General features: G+C 39.6%; 1 long non-coding RNA gene across 2 annotated transcripts; it reads right to left on the minus strand.

The window, feature by feature from the left end:
* Window positions 1-6,392: 6,392 nt before the first annotated feature.
* On the minus strand, window positions 6,393-24,690 carry LOC104684312. 2 transcript variants are annotated; one of them, XR_750930.4, is made up of 3 exons: window positions 22,919-24,690; window positions 11,423-11,661; window positions 6,393-8,868 (listed from the first exon to the last, which is right to left on the minus strand). It is a non-coding gene; the product is annotated as an uncharacterized LOC104684312 (long non-coding RNA). The 2 variants fall into 2 exon arrangements; XR_002043717.3 differs by lacking the exon at window positions 11,423-11,661.
* Window positions 24,691-25,480: the final 790 nt, after the last annotated feature.

The following is a 25,480-nucleotide window of genomic DNA, read 5'->3' on the forward strand; positions in this document are numbered from 1 at the left end:
CTCATCAATTTCCAAGCTTCTGGTAGCATTGCTACTAGGAAAAGTTGTGGCTTCCTACCACTTTGGGTGAATAAAATTGAACTGGATGTTGTTTTCATAAGAGGGTAGTTGATGAAATTTCCACGCTGCAGAACTTCAGAGAGATTGTTCACTGTGATTCAGTAGCAAAGGGAATGATTAACATTTCCATCTGACATGACATACCCCACCATTCAAAGTCTCATTTAATGAACTTTCCCTGCACCCTTTCAAAACACAGTGTACCAGACAGTTTTAGAAAGTAAAGCCAATGCATTTACACAGACAGTTCCTCTTGTTGGATTAAACACATGCATGCCTAATGCTGTGACTAACACTTCCCACCTTATGTCCTGAAATGCAGCATCCTGTTCAGATCATCTTTTGCTTCCTTTTTCTTTTCCATGTAGTTATATAAACAGCTTTTGGCCTGTCTCTTATGGCAGTTTTGGCTCATTGCATTCAGAGCCTGCCTGTGGCAACAACTACATGTAGCTCAGATTTTCTTCTGTTGCCATCTGCTTTCTACACCTGATACAAAGCCTGGCCTGTTTGCAAAATCATCATTGTGTGTGCTCTATTTTTCCTCCACAAGAAGCTGTTATTGTTCCTCAGAATTACTAATCTCAGTCACATCCATCAAGGACTTGGAGGTGCTGATGGATGAGAGGCTGGACATGGCCCAGCAATGTGTTCTTGTAGCCCAGAAAAGCCAGTTGTATCCTGGGGTGCATCCAAAGCAGCATGGCCAGCAGGGTGAGGGAGGGGATTCTGCCCCTCTACTCCGCTCTTATGAGAACTCACCGGAGTGCTGCATCCTGCTCTGGGATCCTCAGCACAGGACATGGGCCTGGTGGAGCAGGTCCAGAGGAGGGCAACAAAAACAGTCCTAGGGCTGGAGAACCCCTGTTGTGGAGAAGGGCTGAGAGAGTTGGGGCTGTTCAGCCTGGTGAAGAGAAGGCTCTGGGGATACCATATAGCAACCTGACAGTCTCTAGAGATGGCCTACAAGAGAGCTGGATAGGGACTTTATAGCAGGGCCTGTTGTGATAGAGCAAGGGGAAATGGTTTAAAACTAAAAGAGGGTCAGTTTAAATTAGATATAAGGAACACTTTTTACAATGAGGGTGGTAAAGCACTGGAAAAGTTTCCCCAGAGAGCTCATAGATTCCCCATATCTGGAAACATTCAAGGTCAGATTGTTTGTGGTTCTGAACAACATGATCTAGTTGAAGATGTCCCTGCTCATTGCAGGAGGGTTGGACTAGATGACCTTTAAAGGTCCCTTCCAACCCAAACTGTTCTATGATTCTATGTGACTTGTTTATTTAATGTCCTTCAGTTTATTTATAGCTCATTTGAAATCATCAGCAGCTCCTCCCTCATGCAGCAGAGTATTTGACCATGAAAGCTGGTTCACAAAATTGCCTTGAGCAGGAGGGCTCACAGAGGTGCTTATGTTAAGTCCACATCCAGATACCTGGGCAACAAAAGATCTAAACAAGACTCTTCCTTGCCTAGATTTTTTTTTTTTGGGTGGTTCTGCACTAGACATGCAATTTATGCACTTAAAAATATCATTGTCTCTTTGGAGGCTGCTTTAATTGCATACTGAAAGTACGTGAGCTGGAGATTTTGTTTACTTGTCTCCATTCTCAGCATAAAGATGCTTTTGATCAACAGTTTCTGTATAACCTTTTTACTTTAATTACAGGAGGGTGCTTCTACTGAGTCAGAATAAAGACAGCTCTAACTCGACATCATGTCTCTGATACTGGCTAATACCAGCTATTTAGAAGAAGAAATTGAGAAAAAGGGCAAATATGAAATAATCTTTCTTCTATTTATTGATGCCTCAGCATCAAGAGCTGCAGGGTTATGGACTGGGAGGTTTTTTTCACGTCCATGATTTAACTGGGCTTATATTAAATATCCCATGTCCTACTTCCACATTAATGAATATTACCTAGCAGCGTTTTTTAACCCATTCTTGCTTTTGTCTCCCTAACACCTATGGCAAAGTGTTACATGGTTTAACTACATGCTGTGCAAAAAAACACTCACATTTTTATTATTTATATTTGCTACTGGCTATTTTGGTTTTGTGCACTTTAATTCTTTCATTATAAGAAGCAGTGAAGATCTGTTGTCCTTTTCCAAACCATTATCATTTCATAAACCTTGATCAAATTTTCCCTCAGTCATCTCTTTTCCAAGTTAAAATGCTCTGAGCTATTTCCATTAGCTTTGAACAGACTTTCCTTTGTCCACATCTTTTATGGGAAAAGAAATTCTCATAAAAAGCATGGGCACACTGTCCTAATCCAATTAATGATGGTTTCTATTTGTGATTCCCATTCTTTTTTTCCCCCAGCGTCAGTAAGTAGCTAAATTAGAGCCCATTCACTTTCATGTATACTTAGAAGTGTTTTTCCTGTATGTGATACAATGGTCTTAAACTTATGTTTCACCTGCTATTTTATCTCACAGCTATTCAACATTGCAAAATCCCTCAGACACTTTTTGCAGTCAACTTTAGAATTGATTTTACTAAACCATTTTTAATCATTACAAAAGGTTTTTCACCTGCACTTGTACCTTCCTTGCCTGTCAGTAACTTCTTCCCAAGTCTGAGCACATAATCTTTGGATTTTTAGGGGTAATTTCCCTTCTTTATGAAAAGTGACCATTTGTTCGTATCTTTTTTTCCCTCTGTCATTAGCAGATTTTAAATGCAAGAATGACTTCTCTTCCATGCCATGATGATTATATTTGTCTAAGAGCTTTCTGTGAAAGCTTACTGAAAGCACAGAAAGGAGAAGAGGAGCAACAGCAGCCTCTGGAAAATGGGGATTCAGATTACAGAAGCAAAGCATCTGGGTCAGCTGGAGGGAGCTAGAGCTGCTGAAGGTCATAACAAAAGAGCTGCAAAAATGCTAAGGAAACCTAAAATGAGGTCTGTCTGAGAGAAAATCAGTTGCAGAGTCTAAATGATCAGCCCATGTCAGGTCTTGCTCAGAAAGCTAATTCAGATTAAGTCATGCAATGTGAATGCGAAGAATTATATTAAAATCATGTCACAGAAAAAGGATTAGATTACTTGAGGAAGATGCTGTATGCCTCATTCCTATTTGACTGTCATTTCAAATCCAGATCAGGGCTGTGCTCCTTAAGACTTGCTAGCATCTCATGGCCCATCTGATCACAGTATGAACCTCTATTTACAAACAGTCATTCAAGCAGTAGAACACAGAATTTCCTCTGGATGGCTGCTCCATGCATGGGCCAGTTCTCATGACCAAGCCTGCTAGTGTGTATGGATAGCATTTTGTCCTAAAATATCATATTAGAAACTGTTCTTCTTCGGGTGGCAATTAATTCAGAGGAGGAATAGCTCTTAGTTTGTCCCACAATAAATTTTGAGAAGACAGAGCATGAAACTGGTTTTGCTTCAGTCTGTTAGTGATGAAAGGTGCCAGCAGAGAAGCCAAAGACTGACTGGGTAGGGGAGAAAATATCATTCACAGTCCACCAGCAAACCCATTTCCAATGGGCTTACACTGACGACTGAAGACACATTATTTTGCTTGGTCAGATCTTTCACTCAGCCTACCCTATTTTCTCTTTATGCCACTGCTTACCTCTGATCCAGCAGATTTATACATTACATCATTTTGAGAAAGAGGTTGAAAATTTGTTTTGAAAAATATTAGGAGTTGCTTCTTTATTCCCCAGCCTTGTCTTTTTGTATGTGCTGCATGCCCAATCCACCACCAAGTTCTCCTTCTCAGTTATAGAATTGTGGTATTTTATCAAATGTATTTTTATTCTCCCAACTTACATTTCCAGCTGCTCCTTCTGCAGTGTTAATATATATATATTTAAAAACGCAAGAAAGCAAAAATACTACATGATCTATTTGAAGCAAAGCAATGGCTAACTAGGAACTTGAGTTTATTAAAAAATATACATGTTTTGGTTGACTGAGACAGGGCTTTAACCACATATCAGAAAATTCTTTCTGTATGTGTAGTTATGTGACCAACAGAATTACAGGGAAAAAGAGATTGCATTTCTTTGTAGAGTCTTCTTGTGTTTCATCACAGAAATGCACCTGGTTCATCACTGAAGGAATGTTCTTGCTGCATGAAAAGACAGAGTTAGTTATGATGCATTGCTATGCTGTGCTAGTGGTAGCTTTTGTTATGCTGTGCACAGAGCCAAAAACTCTTTCAGTTTGGATGACTTTAATTAAAATTTCAGATAACAAAGACAGAAAAAAATTCCATGTCAGAGAGAGTACAGCACATGTCTGTGCTCAGACTGTTTTAAACTCCCAGAGGGTTATTAGCTTGAAAAGTTAGACACTGGAAAAGTTAGTTGTATTTCCAATGCAAAACCTTTGTCTTGAACATCTTTGTCCCCATCTTTCCAGTTTGGTAAACAGACCTCCATAAACCTTCTTGCCACCTTCTGTGCCTTTATGTATTTATTTGCTGGTCAGTTTTCATTGGGAATTTGATGGCTGAAGTTGAAGACACCCATTCTGGGAATACCCTTTCATTCCCACCCATCACCCATTCATTCACAATTTCCAGGCAAAATCTTTTTGTTTGGGTGAGTGTAGGAGGGTGTGAATTAGTGAAGAAGGCAGAAGGTGAGAGAGTCAAACTAGCTGAGGGAGAAAGGATGCTTGAAATAGTGACTATTTAAAGGGGGAAAAATAAATGCTGAGTTGAAGTGTTTGTTTGAAAAAAGGAGCAGAGAAAAGCAAAAAATGCTTGAACTAAGACAGAAAGAGGGAACAGAAAGCCAATGATCAGACAGAAGGAAAGAATAGACCTGCAGAGGAAAAGTAACAGAAGGGATGAAAGCCTAGAAGAATGGTATTTAAAAGCCCTCAGTATTTTCATGGTGAGAAAGCAATTTGGTTTTATGCCCATGCCTTAGTGAATGAAGTTGGCTGTGGTGCCAATTAGCTTCTGAGAGTTTATAACTTGTCCTCGTTTCTCACTGCACTTTTCCTCTTGCCTCAGCTGCAGTTTCATTTCAGGAGCACAGCTGTAAGTCTCTTTTCTCTTGCTGGAATTCTGGGAACCATGATCTTCCATGTCACCAGCGTTTAACTGGACACGCATGAAAAGCCGCAGGGGCCGTCCAAGGCAGGACAGGCAGCAGCTGCCTTTAGACAGAGCTTCTTCAGCACCCACACGTTCCTCAGAGCAGTAACCTGACTGTCAGGGTCCAGCTTCACCTTTGCAACTGCTCACACTTCCTCAAAATAGCATTGTCGCTGTCTGGGGCTTCAGAAAACATTCATTTGGGGGAATGTTTGTTGTTGCTGTCTAGCCCTTTAAGAGGTAGAAATGTACAGTTTTTCAGATGAGTTGGTGTGCTTTCTGTAGCATTTTAAAATGGTGAGGAAGGCATCATTTTTCCTTGAAAGTTGTGGGCATTTTAAGATTAATTTCAGTCGAACTCCATTTAAACACCTGAGTGTTGTTCCCAGAGACCACTCAGAGAAAGGTCCTCCTAAGGCCATAGGACAACAGAAGGACAAGAGAAACAGCGGTTTTGAAATATCTTTTTTGGCATAAGGAATAAAAATAAAATTTTAACCAAAGAAAGGAGAAACCTGAGAAACCTTTCACATTTCCAGCCGAAGAAAGCATAAGAACCCATTTCCAGAGCTCCCTGAAAGAAGTGGTGAGCTGACACTGAACCGTGCCGTAAATCAAATCTCTCCTGATGGGAGAAGGTGTTTTAAAAGTCCTTGCAAGGAGTTCAAGAGACAAACAGAGACTTTCCTGGAGTTTCACTGCTGCCAGATAGTTGTTTATTAAGTCTTATCAGAGAAACAGAGTCACTAGTGTGACCCAGGCATAACACAGAGCAGAGAATGCAGGAGAAAAGTCTAATTATCAAGATTTACACAGCCTTTTAAAGATATTTTAACCAATGGTTACTAAAAACATATATTATATTCACTTTCCTACCAATTATTCAGTATCATGGGCAGGAACTGCGGAATTCTCTATCCAATCATTCCAAACTACTTTTACTGCAAAATATGGAGTGGTAGAAGAAGAAGAAGAAGGTTTGGAGAACAACAACAATCCTCCATTTTGATGTTTTTTGCTCTCATCTATTTACTACAAAGAGAAGCCCAAAACCTCTAAATTTTTTACCCTGTGACAATCTTACATAGTAGTCTATCACCTAATTCACACCACTGTACTTTCTAGTTTTTGTCTGATCGTAGGCAGTTTTTTCCAAGGTTGGAGGTTAAAATAGTGTTGTTCAGGGGGGTAAGAACCCTTCAAAACAGGCAGAGAAATATTCTCGGCATTTTGGGTTCCTACAGTGAGCTTCACTTTTACTCTGCATTTTCCACAGTGGTGTCTCTCAGCTCTCCCTTTAATATGAAAGCAAGGAGCCCTATGACTAATTTCTTTAGCATCAAAAAACTCCCTAATTCCTCATACCCTGTAAAAGTCTGCAGTGGGACAATAGCACAAAAATGTATAATTAAAAAAATAAAAAGGATAAAAGTGTAATAGTTTCCTTGTGCATGAATACTTATGAATACTTCAGCAAGAAACTCTCTGGAGAGCATTTTCATTAACAAGAAGAAAAGTAATAATAATAATGATAGCAAAAAAAGAAGATATACATTTTGCATTTATACAAAGGAATAATTTATCTAGAAATTTGCTTCCTAAAGTGATATTCTTCAAGGGACATGCACTTATCATGTTACATATATATCTAATGGAATCTAGGCAACCATGCTTCAGTTTCATGTATCTGATATTTTTAATAAGCTGTGCAAGAATAAAATCCATCTGTCCATAGCATGAAGATCTTTCAGGGGCAGGTTTTATTAATGTTTTTTCCTGCCAAGGAGCCCTTAGTCACACGAGGAATCCTAGTTAAATGAACGAGAGAATAGTGTGAAACTTCTGCACCTCTGTAGATAATTACACATAACTTTGGGAAGAAATCTTATCAAGGCTGTCTTTGTTCCTTCTCTAACTGAAGGGGGTGGCTGAGCAAAACATTTATAAGTCACATATACAGATTTGTAAACAGTGCCTGAAATTAAGGTTTTAAAGTCACTTGCTATTTGTTTTGATCCAATTTTGGGATGTGCATGGTAAACATGAATGTTAATTAAGTCCTTGTGTTGACTCCAGCTACTAACATAGTATGCATTCTGCTTATCAATAATGAAATGCTTTCCCTTGCGCTAGTGGGAAGCTGCCATGTAGTATCAGATTTGCATGGTATAATCCTGAGTCTACATTTTTCCTCTGGCTTTGAGCCCCTTAGAGTTCCCTTAATGATTCAAATGGTCAATATATGTTTTAGATTCTGTGTCCCTTAATTTAATTTTTTAAAATATTATTGTTGTTATTATTACCAGATATATTTCCTTCTTCAATGAGTTCCCCCATTGACAAAAAGAATGAATGTGTCAGGTTTAAGAGAAAATTTCTAAAGTCCGTGCTTACAGAATTATTCACGTCTCTCCCTCTCACCCTTTCTTTTCTCAGATAGAGGAAAAGTAAACAATCATAAAGTTGATTGCTAAAAACAACAATTACATCAAAATCCTTTGATTGTTTTTATTGTGCAGTAAATTCTTTCATTTTTATGTTTTTTTCAGTGTAAGTCACATTCTGTTCAAAACTAACTGCGAGTTTCTTTCTAGATTGTAACTGTGAGGTATTACACTGGGGATTTATTTCCATTCTGGAGTTTATATACCTGCCTTTTCCTTCATTGATTTGCCTCTCTCATTTCAGGTATACTTATCTCAGCAGAATCATTGACTTAGCTTAAGCCAACCACAACAAGCGTATGCAAAGCTACACACCCACGCAGCAATTTCTGCCGGGCATAGTACACAAATGACAAATGCTCTTTTGCCTGTTTATGCCAATCACCTATGTTCTTCTCACCAGTTTGAAGGCTATAATCATTTTCCCTTTCATCAGGTAACTTTAACAACCTCTCCACTGCTGCAACAACAATTTAAACACGAATGCTCACCCATCAGTGCTCAGATTCACTTTGCGTGAGCTAGTGCTCAGCTGGAGGAGTGAGTGGGTATGTAAGTCTCAAAGATGATTTTTCTGGTAGCAGTTCTCCTCTGTGAGTCAGATTCTACATGGACTATGAGACACAGATTGAAAACCCCTCCTCTAACTTGGTTCTGTATATCTTCTGTACTTTTCCAGCCTACAGTTGTAGGCAGGCATCATTAGTGTCTACAGAGGATGTCATGACTCCAAATGATGTGAGATAAAGTAGTTAGGAAGAGCATTTGAAAATCAGTTTACTGTCTCTAAAGAGAGTATTCAAATGTTGTGACATCCACTCATCAGCAACTACAAAGGAACTGCAAACGAATATTAGATATTTATCTTGAAAACTAGGTCAAAATTTGCCCCAAATAACAGTTCCTTAACTATGATTTCATGCTTTCTTTTGAAACATCCCTGGCAAGTAATAGGAAACCCAATGAAAACAATGATTTTGCCTTCTCGTGTGCCTAGCCCATACTTATTTTCAAGCCTGGGGACTGCTCACCATCAGAATTTTGTTGCTCAAAGCCATCTTGATCTTGTATTTGAAAAACATTCACAGATGGAGTGAAGAAGACTGTTTCCTGCAGTGAACACTCTTCTCTCTGTGCTACTTTCTCGTTTTCTTCATGGTTATTTTTCCTTTTTGGGGGGCACAAACAGCATTTAGCTGAGTATTACCATAATGTTTTCTAAAAGCACTTTCCATGATTGAAGAGACCACTGCTGGATTCCTCACAAGGCCGCTTGGTAGCACAAGCTAAAAAAAAATAAATGTAAGATAATGAGAGAAATCTGCAGACTGAAATAATTCCCCACGTTAATAAATATTTCAAATCATCCCAGTAATGCTGCAATTTTCTAAGAATACCCAGAACCTTTCATTAATGACCTCTGTAAATGCTTTTTACTGGCTGGAATCGTTCCTCTTAGTCACACTAATAGCAGCATGACAGACAGGCCAATAATGGCATCCTGGGGGCTGCAGCCACTGCAGCTGAGCTGGGGTCTTGCCTTTCGGACTGGAGGGAGCCAAGCCATTCCCCTTGTGATGGCCAGGGGGTGGCTCTCAGCAAAGGATGCCTCTGCCAGGGCTGGTCAGTGAAGGAGTGATGCCACAGGGATGATCCAAAGATGGGGAAAGGTGGGGCAGCCTATCAGCTGCTCTGAATTATGTGGGGGACTGAGCACACCCACGGCCACTTCAGCACCAGGGAAACAGTGGGTGAAGGTTGTAAAAGCCCCTTTCTCCCTGCCTTAGTTGCTGCACCCAGGGATATTGTCCAACATTTATAGCTAGCATTTGCTTTGGTATTAATGTTTCTGCAGCAACATCTCCTAAGAATACAAGGGACTAGGAGCAAAAGTTAGCCATGTAAGAAGGTAAAAAAACCATCCAGATTTTGGTAATCATAACTCAGTCATCATTTTGGTCCCTATATGCAGACAAATATTCTGAACACTTCTCATGGAATATTTCTCAGGCATTTTTCTCGTTATCTGTTAAAAATGTAGGTATGCTCCTGCCCCCATAGAGGCCACTGAGGGGTGGAAACTGTCATCATCTAGCTGGGGAGGAAAAAGCTGCTGCTCTGTTTGATGGTCTGGGTCTGATTCATGTGAAGCAGTTGGAGAGGAAAAGGCCGAGAGCTACAAGAGCAGCCTGAAAAGGCCCCTGCCCGTCCCCAAGGCTGGCTGAGAGCCTGTTGGCAGGGCCTCTTACTCTGTAGGAGCCTCTTACTCTGCCACTGGCACAGAACTCACTGCAGGACCCAGCCTTCTCTGTGCCCCTGGGAACACAATTAATTGGTGTCATTTTTGGAAGTGCCTTGCCCAGTTTTCAATAACAAACTTCCAGGGGAGACTTTGCGACCATCACTGACATTGGGACTAACAAACAGCTCCACCCACAAACAGCCATACGGCCAGCCATTCCCAAGCTACTGTTTCCCAAAGGAAGCAGGCTCTGGGTTAGGTTATGTGCTGTATTGCCCGTGCATGGCTGGTACAGGAGGGGTGTGGTTCTTGGGATCAGCTCTTGAACGGAACCTGAGCATAATCATACTAGGTCGGCAGACTGATGGGGAGCAACAGTGATCTCTGAATCCTCGTTTGAAGCAAAAATGCCTAAGCTCCCTCTGTGTGCCAAACATGATACCATTCCTAACATTTTCTAGCACTATCTCTGTCATGCAGGAAATTATTGACAAACAGCTCCAAGCTATGCAATACAAATCCACCTGGTGTGCACCTCATGCTGTAATGCCTTTCATCCATTCACAGCATCAGTGTCTTTTCAGACAGATACCAAACAGTTGATCCAGGGGCGGTTTGTTTCAGAGGCTTCTGGTATGAGCATCTTTTCTTGGTTCCTCAAATGAAAAAAACGTAGATCTATAGCTCAGCATGATCAGTTTTCTTACAGTCCTCAAAATTGCTTAGAAGCAAGGAATTTATAAGACCTAGTGAACTGAGTTGTCCTCCTTGTTCTCCTTAAACATGCACAGTTAAGGGAGAAGCTGAAGGAGCAAAGTAATGAAATAGGACAGGTACACTTGACAGACACATCAAATATGCCTGACATCAAACTGAGATGAAATCAGCTTTGCCTCTGTATTGCATCTTGAAGGGAGGAAGAGATTTCTGATCTTAAAATGACTGAAGGACATCTTACCCCACACTGAATGACTCGGGCGCTTTAACAAGTACAGACAGGGCAGGGGCCAGCTAAAGCAGTTGGTAAGGAGTGTTAAAGGTGTGCAGAGGTGCAGAGCTCACTCTCCTGGCTAGCATGTGATTCAAAACAAAGGGCCACATCTGCAAATGATCAAACTAATTTCACTGTAACCCACGGACAACACTGGTGTGTTTGCTTACAGGACATGGCCAACTCACTTTCCAACACATTTTTGAGTAATGCACTAGAGACTATCACAGACTACAGCTTCCATTACAGCTTTGACCTAACACTTTACAATATGCCACATACCCCTCCAAAGAGATGAACAAAAAAGTCAACACAGGCAAAGTTCTGGTTAGCGAGTTTCAAATGTTCCACTTTCGGATATATTATCTAGCAAAACACTAGTGAAGTGTAAAGCCCACTGACGTGCAAAATTAAAGGATTCTTCTTCTTGATTTTGACTCTTTATATTAATGAATTGTTTTTCTTAAAATACTGCCACTGATGAAGATTATGTTACCTTGCAGCAACCCTTGTCTGTAGATTTTATAGAACATTGAACTATAGCAGTCCCTCCACTGGAGAACTCTAAATGTTTAATAAATGCACATAAACTAACCTCAGCACTTACCCAAAGAACAGAAGAATCATTCTGTGTTTCTGGATCCTGAATGTGCCAGAGACAGTGGAAGGAGCAGCTCCGGTTGTGATTCCTGACTGCCTCCCTTTCCTCTGGAGGAGGGGTTCCTTCCTATTTGTCTTCCAGCATGCTGCTGTGATCCCAGGGACATTTTTCATCAAAAGAGGGATCACCTTCATGTCTAGCATTTCACAGAGCTGAGTGCCTAATCAGTCCAGATTTGGATCAACCTAAAATCATTAAAAACCAGCTTTTTTCAATTGGAATGTTTCCACTGAAAACTACTGGCATTTTCTAAAAACTGATATAATTCACCTCCAAGTAGAATTAATGCTTTAGTACTTAAGACAGATATTTGGACTCAAGCAACTATAAAAAAGCAAGTCCTTTTCTTACCACTGCTGAGTAATTAATGCATCTAATTTCTAAATTGATTTCTCTTGAATTACATACAGCTGAGGAAGTCAGCGAGACAAAGAAATTCTGTTTGTTTACAATCAAAAAGTCAAATTGGGATGAGATTGAGAAATCAGATTTCAACACCTCTTCCCCCATCAAATTAGTTGATCCAAATTGTGCTTGCTTGAATTAAGTAAGAAAAATAAATTTGCAACATATAATGGAGTTCCTTAGAAAGTTTTTTATCAGTGAAAATATATGTATTTAGGTAAGGGACTACATGGAAGTAAACTCTCCTAAAGAGTTCTCAGGCCAAATTGACTCATTATTGAAGATGATAAAACTATTTTGCATCAAAGGGTCATGGTGGATGACACCTGTGATGCATAATAATCAGCTTTGAATGAAGCTTTGGACCATCAAGATAATTTTCAGCGAGCTGGTTTCTTAAGGAATAAGGCTGATTCATTCAAGATAAAACTTTTTGTAGGAAAGTGTCAGTTCTGACATTTACTTTTACCCTTAAAAATTTTCAAATGTGATAAAAAAGTTTCAATGAAACTATTTTTCTAATTACAGCATATTTCTTTCATGTTTACAGAATTTCCCCATGTTGAAACACTGTCCATGATTTGAGTAATATAATTATGAAAATTGGTGAAATATTTCAAAGGTTTTGAAACAAAAAATTGGCACAAATTAATTTTCTTTCTTAAATTTCTTTCTTAAAAAGCCAAAAGAAGTAAATAAGCAACCCCCAAAGCCCACCAAACCCCAGGATTTCACCTCTTGGTCCCTAGACAAATTAAGTTCTTTTATTTGCTTGGTTTTTCCTAAAAAATCTGGGTCAATATAGCTACATTTAGCACATAAGTTCGTTTCAGAACACTGACTAATATTTGTACTGTTTCTTTTTTTTTTCCAAAAGGCCCTGATTAAGTTGTGAAAGAAACCAATGTCTTAAAGTTCAGCACCATGAGGAAATTACAGATGGTGCATCAAGCCCATGAGAGCCTCACTAACAGAAGGGAATGGGCCTGTAGTTATGAAAACACAAAAAAGGTCTAAAAATTCCAGTGTGAATTCCATAGGCTGTTCTCAGCCCTCCAGCAAAAATTAGCACCAGGGAAATTTCTGCAGCTGAAAGCCTCAAGACCAATCTCAAGTTCTACTATTAAGTGTTAGCATCTGTGCTTATATTGTGTAGTACCTCCAGAAGATCTCTCACTGAATAAATATGATCCATCAATAACAAAGTTATTTTTTATGTTGACCTGCAGCCTCATCTGGGTAATTAGGGGACAAGTTTGTGTCGTTCAACATCTTCTGTTCCAAGGTAGCATCAGGTCACTTTCACCCCCTCATGCACACTGGCACATTAAATCCCCCATGAACTAGTTATCATAATTTGCATCTGTCTTCCTGAAGCAAAAAGTGGCCTGGGACATGTTCTTCCATTGTTGTTTATTGGTTTAGCATCTCTTGGTCCTGAGAATACTAACTTTTAAAATACAGACTCGTATATGGCAAGCATAGATGACAGTGACATATATGCTCCTGCTACGACCTTCATTTCCCTTAGCTTAAAAACTAATTTTAGTCACAACTGAGCAGCTCCACTAGCATTGCAGGGATAAGAAAGACATAACCAAGACTGAAACGATCTTCATTTGTAATTGCCCTTCTCACCCTGGCACCTTATGCAAGTATATTTTGTATTATGAGTATATTTGTATATTTGTATTCTCAGCATGTTTAACAAACAACATCTGCATTCAACTGTTTGCTTTGTTAGAAACAGCAAGACAGCAAACAGCACAACACAAGACCATCCCTGCAGGTGAAAAGGACTTGCCTCTTCCCAAAGGACCTTGATCCAGCTGCAGTATCCTGTTACCTGCATTGATTTTTGAGCGGCTGCCTGGGTTTCAATAGGATCAGATACGATCCTTCCACACTGTCCTTGTGCCAAGGCTTGGTCTGGTGTCCTGAGAGTACAGGTATTCCCCACCTCCCTGGACTGTCCTCAGCAAGATGGATGATCAATGCCTGCACAATGACAGTGCAGTGACAAAATGGCCTCTCTACTCCCTCACTTTCCTTTGGATAATTTGTTACTGTCCTTGTCTGTTTAGTGATGCATTTTATAGGGGCAGCCGATTCTTCCAAGCTTAATAATGCAGCCTAGCTGCTTTCTGACATTATCCCAACATAATCACTATAATTCCTTCTGTTTCCAATATAGGTCAAGTTCTGCCTGATTCAATAAAATACCATTTTTAAGTGAGCATCATTCATCTTAGGGTGCATTTGTCTCTTTCATTTTGGTAATTGGTCTCTATCATTTTTTGTTTGCTCTTTCACATTTTCCTTGCTCCTTAATTATCTAATCACACTATGGATCATTAAAAAGCTGAATCCCTGTTAAATAAGGTGACCATATGCAGAAACTTCTTTGCAGTTTAATTTCCATTCTTTCAGGCTACAGAATTCCTGGAGTTGAACAAAGAAGTGAGTTCTGATTTTCAGTTATAAGCATAGAAAAGAACAGGAAATAAAGGCTCTAGTTGTATTCAAATCTGAAATTGAATAAAAGTGGAAATAATTTTAAAAATAAATGGACTAACAGAGATGGTATAGGGGGCATGGGGACTGGAAATTCAATATTTTATTCTGTGGTGTATGATAACTTTTGGAATGTGGAAAACATCACCAATGTTGGAGAGGGAAACAGACAACTGTAGGTGTAAGGGATTGTACTTCTCTTTATTATTAGATGCATCTGACCCCCATCTCCAGAATGACAGACATGCAAGTCAAAGAGATTTGCAATGAACAAATAAAAAATAAATACTAGCCGCTTTTTGTGACTGTAAGTGGCTTTAGCCTAGATGGGGCCTCTCAGCCACAGGCAGAGGCTCCTCAGAAGATGAGGGTCCTAAATGTAAAGACTTAGTTTGGAAGAAGCAGTTTTTCAGAAAGTTCCAAATATTTGCAGAAAGGATGCATGATAAAAATTGGCCTGGTCTTCCATATATTTTGGTGGGTAGTAAAAAGTTGCAAAAAGAGGTTGTATTTTGTATCAAAAAATGAAATTTGCTTAAAATAATAAAAGCTAAAATTCTGAATTTAAATTAATTTATATGTTAAATACTGTATTCTGCTTCTAGTGAAACAATAAAGTCTAAACATAAAATACAAATATATTTAGTACATGTACTGATAAATATAACATATTATTAATATTTTAATGAGTCAGAATTATGTGAATGACAACAATGCAACCTAAACTAAATTATCAAAACAAGACAAACCCAAGCTATTTAAGTCTGTTCTCTATTGAACATGTGAAAAAAATGGCATATTTCTGTGAAATATAGGGAGAGGGAAATCACATTTTTAGGGAAAATGGGTATATAGATGGTTTTGCAGCCACGTTTCCAGCAGACATTTAAAAAAAACACTCTACTTACTGTCTGATGACAATTGAAAGTTCAGCTTATACTGTACAAACAGATGAATACTGAAAGTACTCACAAGTAATTATTATATATTATTTATTCTTACTTGTATGCCCAGTGCTCTTACAGCTACACAGACCCAGCAGAAGGACTGGTGCCTTCCCAAGAGCGCAGCTGGAAGACTTTGATCTGTGACAAGCTTCCTATTCCTTCCAATAAAATAAATATAGAGCTGAGGTCTACCTCCTTATGTTCTGTTGAGAACTGCCAAATAAAATTAATACAACCCATGTCTGATTTGGCATTTTTTGCTGGGTTGGCCTAGAAGAAACTTTTGCCACCCTGAAGAGCAATTCAGGATGATGTGATTTCTTACACTGACTAAGTCTTTGACATGACTTCTTGAGGGATCATGTCTTTTGAAGATAATAACTATTTTATGTAAGTGTGCTGTGATTTGCAAGTGTATCCATGTGGAAAAAAAGGCCAACTCCACACTAGCAGGGACAGCAATTAGGGTTGTGAGCTCCTGAAAGAGCAGCCACTAGCTTTTAGTTGACTTAGAAGATGACTGAAATCAGAATATGAGATGAGGTTGCTGTGCAAGAGGTGATTTTAAAAGTAGTCAAGGAATGATTCAAATAACAAGTGAAGTGGAAAGAGAGCTGTCTTAAGGAAAAGAAAGCATTGAACTTTAGATTTTCCCTATCATTTTATTTTCTGCACTCCAATTCATGGAGGCCCAGGAGACTTCATAATTTCTCCAGAGTCTCTGCCTGTATAGGGGAGCTTCTGCAAGCATAACAGCCTCTTGATCTGGACACAGAGAGAGTCTGACCTCAGGTGCTGGGGGAATTGGAGGCAGACTTTTTCTGCTGTTTCACTGCCATTTGTAATAGTGTGCATGTGACTAGTGCTCCAAGGTATCAAAAAGTTTGTCTACAACACCTGTTAAATATGGAAGCTAGCTGGGTTACCAGATCAGACTCATCCACCACAGATGTATATACATGGGAAGCAGGAAAACTCAGGTTTGCTGGATGCTTTAGCCTGTACCAAACATCTACCTCGGGTGGACTGTGCTGCCTAGGACTGTCAGGGCTGAGCACACAGCAGCCCAGTCCAGCTGTCCTGCATGGAGCTCTGCTGAGGCCCGAGCATGTCCTGCTGCAGCAGAGCAGACTAGTGCTTCTCAATGCTTAGGGACAAGATCCACTGAGTTGTCTTTGTTGTTCTCACCAGAGGAAAGGGGGAAAATTGCCAGCAAGACACAATAGGTTTCCCTCTTCTAAAATTTTCTGTCTCTGGTGCCCAGAGGACACCACCAGGGGACTGTGAGGGCCATTCATTATCTCTCTGCAAGATGTCCAATGAAGTATTGGGACAAATCAGACACTCTCCAAACCCTGGAGAAACCTGCTGTAATTCTGCATTTTTCTGGAAAACACTGTGGTGTTTGCTTTTGTTTGGAAGAAGCTGCTTCTTTCCACTGTGACCTGTTTATATAAGAGGACAGGATAAACCAGTTTCCAAAGATGCTCTTATTTTCTTCGATGCTGGCTCCCTTCCTCCATTTAAGTCTGCTTTGAATACGCCTTTTAAGTCCACTAATGAGTACATTTATCACATTTCCCAAATATTTCTTTTGTAATTCACTGACTTGAAACTGTTCTGGAAACTGCCACATTATACTAAACAATTCTTTTAAGGCGAAGATATCTGGGGTGGGGAGGGAAAAAAGACATTTATTTTCATAGAACTGTTCCTTTTTCTTCAGGCTTTCAAGATTTATTTTTTTTCCTTAGAGCTCAAAGTAACCAAGAGTAACTAACCGAAACTAAATCAATAATTTAATTAAAAATAATAAATGAGGAAAATAAGATTTATCACTAAAAAGGGAGAAACCACCTAGTTTTCATTCTGTCTAGTAACATTTTTAGTAATATAATCAGGCTAAAACAGGTGAATTTAGACATTCTTGGGGTGAACAGGAAAATATAAATATCTCTTTGACCAACGGTCATCTCCTTCTAAGGGACTGAAAAGATTAAACTGTTCAGATTGCATAAAGCAAATGTGTGCATCATAATCCCATAAGGGCAAGAACGGGTAATAATGCTTGGAGCACATGAATTTTCACATGAAATATTCTAAGACAGAGCTGCTGGAAGCCTCTTAAGGCAACAATGGCTATAAATTCGTATATTACATGTAAATAACCTTGCTGTCAACAAACACAGGGAAATTTTTAATCACAATAATTATTTTAATCTTTTCCCAACTTAAAAAATAACAGAAAGGAAACTGGGGACTTGTCTTCTAGTTTTGTATTTGTTGTTAGTGGTACTGTGTGCTCAATACAGGCAGCAGTGCAGTAATCAGAATGAGCCTGTTTATCCTGCCAGCTGCTGACATTCGCCCCGTGCTTCCCCCATCTTCTTAGGCTGCACCTGGGCCCCTCTGATAACTGGTCCCTGGTGTAGTTGCATGCTGAATAGCTACATCATTTCTTCTCTCACCTTTCCATCTCCTCCTGTCTTGACTGAAATGCCACCATTTTCACAATGGTGGCATTTCGATTATTTTCTGTCCTCATCAAGAATTACAATAAATGCTGTTATTCCTCACTGATAATGTCTGCTTGATCCAAATGTGAAAAGAGAGGCTGTATGGTCCACATCTTGGTCATCTCTTACCTCTCACTGCAACTTGGTTCTCTGTAGCTTCCTCTCATACAGCTACCTGTTCTTTCTGAAGAGGAGCTGGGGAAGAAGAAGTCTGCATTGCATATTTTCCTATGAATGTATGCACCCTCGTGGCCTTTTCCTTATTTTTGTCTCTGTTTTTGCATGAGATTAAAGCACCTCAGTTCTGAAGTTCTCCACCTCATTATGCTCTAATCAGCAACTATTATCCATGAAAGAGAAACTGATTATTTTTCTGACTAATTCCAGAAAACATCAGTTCGCTATTCAGCATCCATGAAATAGGAAAGCAGAAGGCTAAAAACTAGTAAGAAAGGAGTAGGAAATAGAAAACATCAGTAAGTCTTTGCCAAAGTCTGCAATGCACACACACCTAGAAAACTGCAAGGAGTTTTGATAAATCAGTGTTTAAAAGGATACAGTGAAACTAGAACAAATACAAAATTACATAAAATAATATTTTTAAAATATATAAATTTATGATTGCCACAGAGAAGATGAATGAGGAATAATTACTGACTGTTTTTCACAGTACTGAGAGACATCAAATGTCTCTCAGTACATCTCACAGGACTGAGGGACATCAAATGAAATGATCAGGTGACAGGTTAAAAAAAAGGAAATACTTCACAAGCTGTTTTTAACTTGTGGAATTCATTGCCACAGCATGCTGCAAAGGGTGTTGAGAAAGCTGAAAGTACAAGTTTGCTCAAAAAGGAATTAGAAAAGTGATTCGAAATAAAGCCTACTAAGACCATTAGACAGAAAGGTATAGTTACATTTGTTTGTGAAAATTCCTAAACATTATCATTCTTATTTTCTTTCCTTCCCTCTTGCTGGGACTCCTTTTCTTCTCCTCTTCCCCTCCTACAGGCCACTATTCCTACTGCAATCCTCCCCATCCTTCACCTCTTTATAGGAATTCCTGGGTACTGATTTGTCCTGAAAACACATCATGATAAGACTTATACTTTTAGTGTATATGTCATGACCTGAACTGAAACATCAACTGGTTTTCTGAAGGTTTCATCATTTTTTAACATTTGCACACTGGTAAGAATGCCTCCAGGGATGAAGAAATGTGACTGTATCTTCCAGCTTCATAATATCATGCCTACATCTCGCTTTCTTGTAGCAGCAGAGATCAATATGAAAACAAAAATAGGAGAAAGAAATAAGAGATGGATGGGTGCCCTCTGCATTCAGCATTGATCAAGAGAATGAGTTTTGCTTCTGAGTTAATGCAGAACAGGTATGACAATGATGGAGATTTCTGAAATCCTGATCAGAAGAGCTTTCATGGAAAGGAGGCTCCATGCTCATGCCAGAGAGGGATGCTTCTGATGGAGGGTGCAAAAATATGGCCCAACATCTATCTGGTGACAGGACAATCATGTGGCAACTGAGCGTGGCACCTGGCACTCTCTGTCAAGCAGCCTGACACACCCATCACCCAGTGACAGCACTGATCTCTTAATTAACGTCATGGGCGTACATCTAGCCACTCCAAGCCAGCTGCCACTGCTGGAACAAACCATCCAGCCAGCAGCTGGCTCTCTGCTGTGTCTGAAGTGTCTTTCTGCAAGAATGTGGCAGAGCCTTTGTGGAAGGAAAAGGGGCACAGATAAAGTGGATCTTGTCAAGGTCTCACGGGATCCGGGCTGCGAGCCTGGTGAGCCTGCATTTTGTGCTGCTTCCCATTCTGTGCACAAGGCAGAGGAGAACACTGACAAATGGAGGCTTCTCCAACATGCTCAGTACATATTTTATGGCCAGATAAGGCTAATAGGACTGAATATTATTGAATCACTCTTACCACCCCAGATTATCTGGCCTAACCTATTGATTGATCTCAGTACCTGTTGCAAACATGTATCCTCATGAACAAGCAACCATTCATTGATGTGGCAAATTATAAATATGTTTATGTGATGAAGAAGTAGGCAGATTTTCCTTAACATATGAATACATTGGTGCCAGACTCTTTTCAGTGGTGCCCTGCGACAGGGTGAGGAGCAATGGCCATAAACTAAAACTCAAGAAGTTTCACCTCAACATGAGGAAGAACTTCTTTACATTGAGGGTGGCAGAGCACTGGAACAGGCTGCCCAGAGAGCTCGTGGAGTCTCTCTCTCTGGAGACATTCAAAACCCACCTGGAAGTGTTCCTGTGTCACCTGCTCGAGGTGACCCTGCCTTGACAGGGGGGTTGGACTGGATGATCTCCAGAGGTGCCTTCCAACCCTAACTATTCTGTGATTCTGTGATTTTCCACAGTTACAGAAATTAATATATACGCCCTTATTCCTAAAGAAGTACATATATACAGTCAGCTATTTTGTCCATAGTCTTTACTTATTATTTTTTCTCAGCAGAACCAATGTCTCTTTACTTAAACAACCGGACAAAAGGTGCCCAGTACTGAACACATCTGTTTAACAAGCTTTGTAAGATAAATCTTGCAGAATATATATTTGGAAGTACATTTCCAAGACAGCTAAATGCTCAAGTTTTTCTTTTAGCTTTCAGTGTGCTTTTGTGTATTTCAAGATCAAGGAGATTTATGGGATTTGAGCTTGCTGAACTAGAAGAAAGGGGACAGTGTTACAGCCAACAGCTGATGATTTGACCTCTGCTCATCTTTGTAGAGTCTCTGCTTGGAAAAAGAGGAGTTGAAATTAAACAAAGATGGCTAAAAAGTATAAATCCAGCTACTTTCATCATACAGTATATTTGGGGCTACAAAATTACTGAACATTCAAAAATAACCCTAGTAAGTGTCCTTGGAAAATAATTGTATCAAATTATTAATCTACATTTAATAAATTGGTTTGACTTGTACTGCAGCTGCCTGCAGCAAATACCTACTTTACAAAGAAGTTCAAGACTCCAGAGTAATGTAATTTACATACCAGTCTTTAAGTACTGCTAAGACTAATTGTCTTTGGGAGAGGGGTATAATACTGTCAGTGTGTTCCCAAGGTATCACCTTGTTAGTAAGTGCTGAAGTGGTTGAAGATATCCAGGATGCCAAAGTGGATGGGAAGTTTTCCCGGAGAAGACAATTGTCAGACACCTAGTAGCAGTAACTGAGGATGGGACAAAATTATGAACCCGATTTTGCCTTCTTTCTAGAAGGCAATGACCTGGGTTACATAGGAAAATGGAGCCCCAGGAATGACAGGTACAGAGTTACCCAGGGACATTCCTTGGTGTTTCAATGGCTATTCAGACCATGCCTGTAAGCACAGTACAGCTTGAGAAGGAAGGCTGAGTTTACAGAGCAATGTGATTTCCCCTCTTTAATGGGTAAGGAATCACAGTCAGAAGAGAATGTTCCCACTGCAATTGTAGCAACCCACTAATAAGGATGACCAGAGGGGAAATCACGCCATGCAATATTTTTTTTTAAGAGTAATTACTATAAATCCAAAAACCTACAAGATATTTTCATGTCATCAAAGTCAGTCAGTTCATGATTCCTCATTGCTCCACAAACACACACCAGGGAGTGATATTGATTGGTAATATTTTTCTATATTTTGAGCATGGCAGGGGGAAGAGGATTTAAAAAAAACTCCAACAAAACAAAACAGAAAGAGCAAGCCAGCACGAGGAAAGACTCCTAAAATCAAATATCCTACCAGGGAAACCTTACAAGGAAGATTAAGTCCATGAGCCTGTGCTTAGTTGAATTAGTGGCAAAACCCCATACTGGTCTGGATGAGACAGGTGGGCCAAATGGGAGACAAAATAATTCAGGGCTGTGTGTAAAGGAAATGCAGGGAACCAGTGTGTCCTCAGCCTACAGTCAGCAAAGGAAGCTCTCATCCATGACAGCAGATTTCCCAGACAATAGCTGTGCAAAATGGAGAAGATGAAGGAAAATGAAGCTGTGGTATAAATCAGGAGAATAACACCATATTTCCTCAGGTTGTTTGTGCAATCTTCTCTAGGGACTTATCTTATACAACACTTTGAAAAGGCAGGTGGCCCAGGTGAGGAAAAGTTAAGCAGACACTGCAGTGCACAAATGAACAGTTTGACAGCGAGCAGACGGAATATTTTGTGTAATACCTATCTTAAGCTTCAATAACTCAACTGGCATTCAGAAGTGTTTCTCTTCTTTCTCTTTCTTTTATACTAGACTCCATGTTACAGAGTAACTTTGAAGGAGTAATAATTAAGTACCAGACAAATATCAATGTCCCTCCAAAATTTAGTAAAATTCCCTCCAAAATTTAGTAAAGCCTTTACCCACTGTGGTTTTTCATCTACCTCATGAAATTAAGCAGACTAGGACATGACACATGAAGCACTGACAGATTTATAGCCATAGCTGAATTTCCATGAAGATTCTGCTGCTTTAAGCATACACAGCTTTGCCAAAAAAAACAATCTCAGGAAAAAAGTAGTCTCCTAGCAGGACTTTTTTTGCATATATATAAAAAAGAAAATGAAAAAAGTTGTGTTTTCTTTGTCCCTTTTTGGAGAAAGCAATGGGGAAGGCTGATACCCTGATGACATAAAAGGTGCCTATTTCAATCCAGGCCAATGTGCTCTGCCTGATTTTTGTAGATTTCTGATAGCTGGACAATGCCCTGATGGAAAAACCATGGTAAATCTCCAGACAAACTACAACTTGAGTGTTTGACCGGTGACAAAGTACAATAATAAGTACAAAGACAGAATTGATCTCTACAAGTAGTCTCTGATTATTCAAGAAGAGCAACTCCCAAGCAAAGCCACTAGGAGATGTTCCAAGATCTGAGAAATGGACTGCTCTGCCATGAAGCCTCAGTGAGCAGGAAGTAGCTCCCCACCATGGGATGACTGAGATACAACAAGAAAGAGTGGCTTTCTAGCTCATATGTTGGATTTAACCTCTAGGTTGGTACTGTCAGGAAGAAGACAATGCAGTACCTGAGGCATTGCTGGCAGCTCTCTGCAATGGCGATCCATTCAGTGATCCACCATGTAGCAGTGACACGGCACACATGGAAGAGTGGCCTTCCAGCTTGAGGTTGCTCCATCTGGTCACCAGCACTGCTTTAATGCCTCTCAGACTACATAGTTTCCCTGCAAAAAAAAAAGGGGTCAGAGTAGGATTCCATCACATAACAATGTTCTCACATTTTCTTAAGTCAGCTGGAACAGGCGTTTTAAACAAAATATTAGGCTTCTTTTGAAATCTAATCAACCCAACACACAACAAGGTCGCCGAACGATGAAGAAACAAGGGAGTTTGCCAGGGCATGCCCATCTGAATGAAAGTGACAGTCATTCACCAAACTAAGCTACACAAATGCCGAAGGGAGAACATAAATCTGACACAAAAGCCAATTTGCATTATTTCTTTTGGTTTTGTAAAATTATTTTCAGCGTTACTTGGAGGGAACTTCTAAAAATGCATTTCAATTAATAATTTTCTCCATCTTGCAGTACCAAAAAATCTGATTTTTATCTTGACAACACTCTTTGGAAATGTTCCTCTTTTGAATCGCAACTGCAAATCTGGAGAAAAACTGGCATGCAAATAAGCCATTTCTGACAGAAGATCACAAACATTTTTTTTCCAGATGTCTTTTAAATATCCTATTTCTAACAACATTACAAGCTATTTAGAGACCTCAGCTTCTGGAATTGGTAGCTTTCAGTGGTGCATCTCAGAATAGAAATTCCGAGTGTGCTGAGCCAGCAGCCAGTTCCATGCCCTGAAAGGACCACTTGATGGGCCAAATCCTGAGAGCTGGGAAGTGTTTGTACATTTCATTCACTGCTGCAGCTGTTCAATTACCCTCAAGATCAAAACCCACTTATTTTGTGATGGCTGAACATTCACCCTTTGCTTGGAAAAAGAAAATATCTCCCATGGTGGGGGCAGATGTCAAACAGAAGGTATTTTTGAGATTAACAATTATTTTTGTTAATGAAAATAGACTGTCACTCTTCTTCGCTGCTCCCTCACACATTTTCAGTATTGCCCCCTTTTATGATCAAAGTTTGACTTCTGAAAGCCTCCTTTTGCTACAGCTAATTGGGACCTGATCTACTTCCTGTTTGCACTAATTGAACAGAGTGGGTAAACTCTCCTAATTTAATGGTGACTAACAGACATCTGCCACAGTCTATGACTAATATTACTCTGCTTTTGTGGGAAGATGTGATTCCATTTCAGATCTTTAAGTGATTCAAATCACCCTATACAGAAGATATTTTGCCTTTTCAGCCTTTTTTTTCCTCTCTGGAAAGAAACTGGATCCCATAAAAATGTGATGAAGGGGGCTGCTCTTAACCAAAACATAAATTAATCTGTTCGGTGTCTGATGAAATGCAACAGAACATAAGTCTAATCTCACTTTGCCAACCTGTACTGCTTTGCAAGGACTACCCGTTTCAAAAGGTTTAAAATTGTCTGTCAAGTTATGAGAAGGTTTAGCACAGGTTATCAATGGGTTGGAGCCTATTTAGATAACGCTAATCAATGCATCTTGGCAACTGCAAATCCTGGTGGCTTTAAAGGGCATATTACAAAAACATGCTAGAAACCAGAATGCATTTCCCTGTAGAAAATGAAAATGATGGTAGATGACAAAGATTAGCAACTTGAGGAACTGGTTTTGGGCATTATGGCTCATCTACCTACTCATGGATTATGTTTTCTGTCTCCAAGAAGAGGCCTTCATAATGTTAGTGTATACTTGGGGCCTCTTTTCAATAACATCATATCCTAATTTTATTATATTATTATTCTAAACATTAATGGTTTAATAATAATAGTATACATATGGTAATTTAAAATAAATAATTAATTATTAAATATTTATTATAGAAGATGAATGTTTGCACTATTTAATGATTTTATCACTTTACTTCTGAGTTGGAAAGGTAAATTAACAAGCTGATACGCGGAAAGAATGAGCACATTCTGCAGCTGGAGAACCCTCCAGTTTGAGCTGCAATGGGAAGACGACAGTGTAATCTGTGGAGCAAATAGAATATGGCTGTACCCATGCACTCAGGCAGGCAGACACCTGACTTGGCAGCTGAGGCATCCTTCAAGAAAGATCTCAAGAAAGCGAACTTGGGAATCTGCAGACCAGTGGTGGTAAAGCAAGGATGGCCATGGCAAAGCAAATGCTATGCAAGACAGCAAACTGGGAACCAGCCTGGCTGGGATCCCGTTCTCTAGTCACCTCCTTCATGTGTTGCCACAACACAGCTTTCCCTGAAAATCCTATTATGTTTTTACCGAGCTAATGAACAAATATAGGATAAGATCTGAAATTGTAATTTGCAGCAAACAGGTTTCCAGATGGTAGAAATACAGGTAGGTTTGCATGTGTGATTTGCATGATAAGGAGTGTTCTCACAGACCTGACTGTGAGTTGTAGGTCACAAGGAGCAAAGTTCCTATCTCTAACTGGGCATCAAGCCCTGCAAATTTAATAATCCCGTAGCGTGTTTTAATAGAATTAACTAGCT

Source organism: Corvus cornix, chromosome 3, assembly GCF_000738735.6.
Source record: "Corvus cornix cornix isolate S_Up_H32 chromosome 3, ASM73873v5, whole genome shotgun sequence".
NCBI lineage: Eukaryota > Metazoa > Chordata > Aves > Passeriformes > Corvidae > Corvus > Corvus cornix.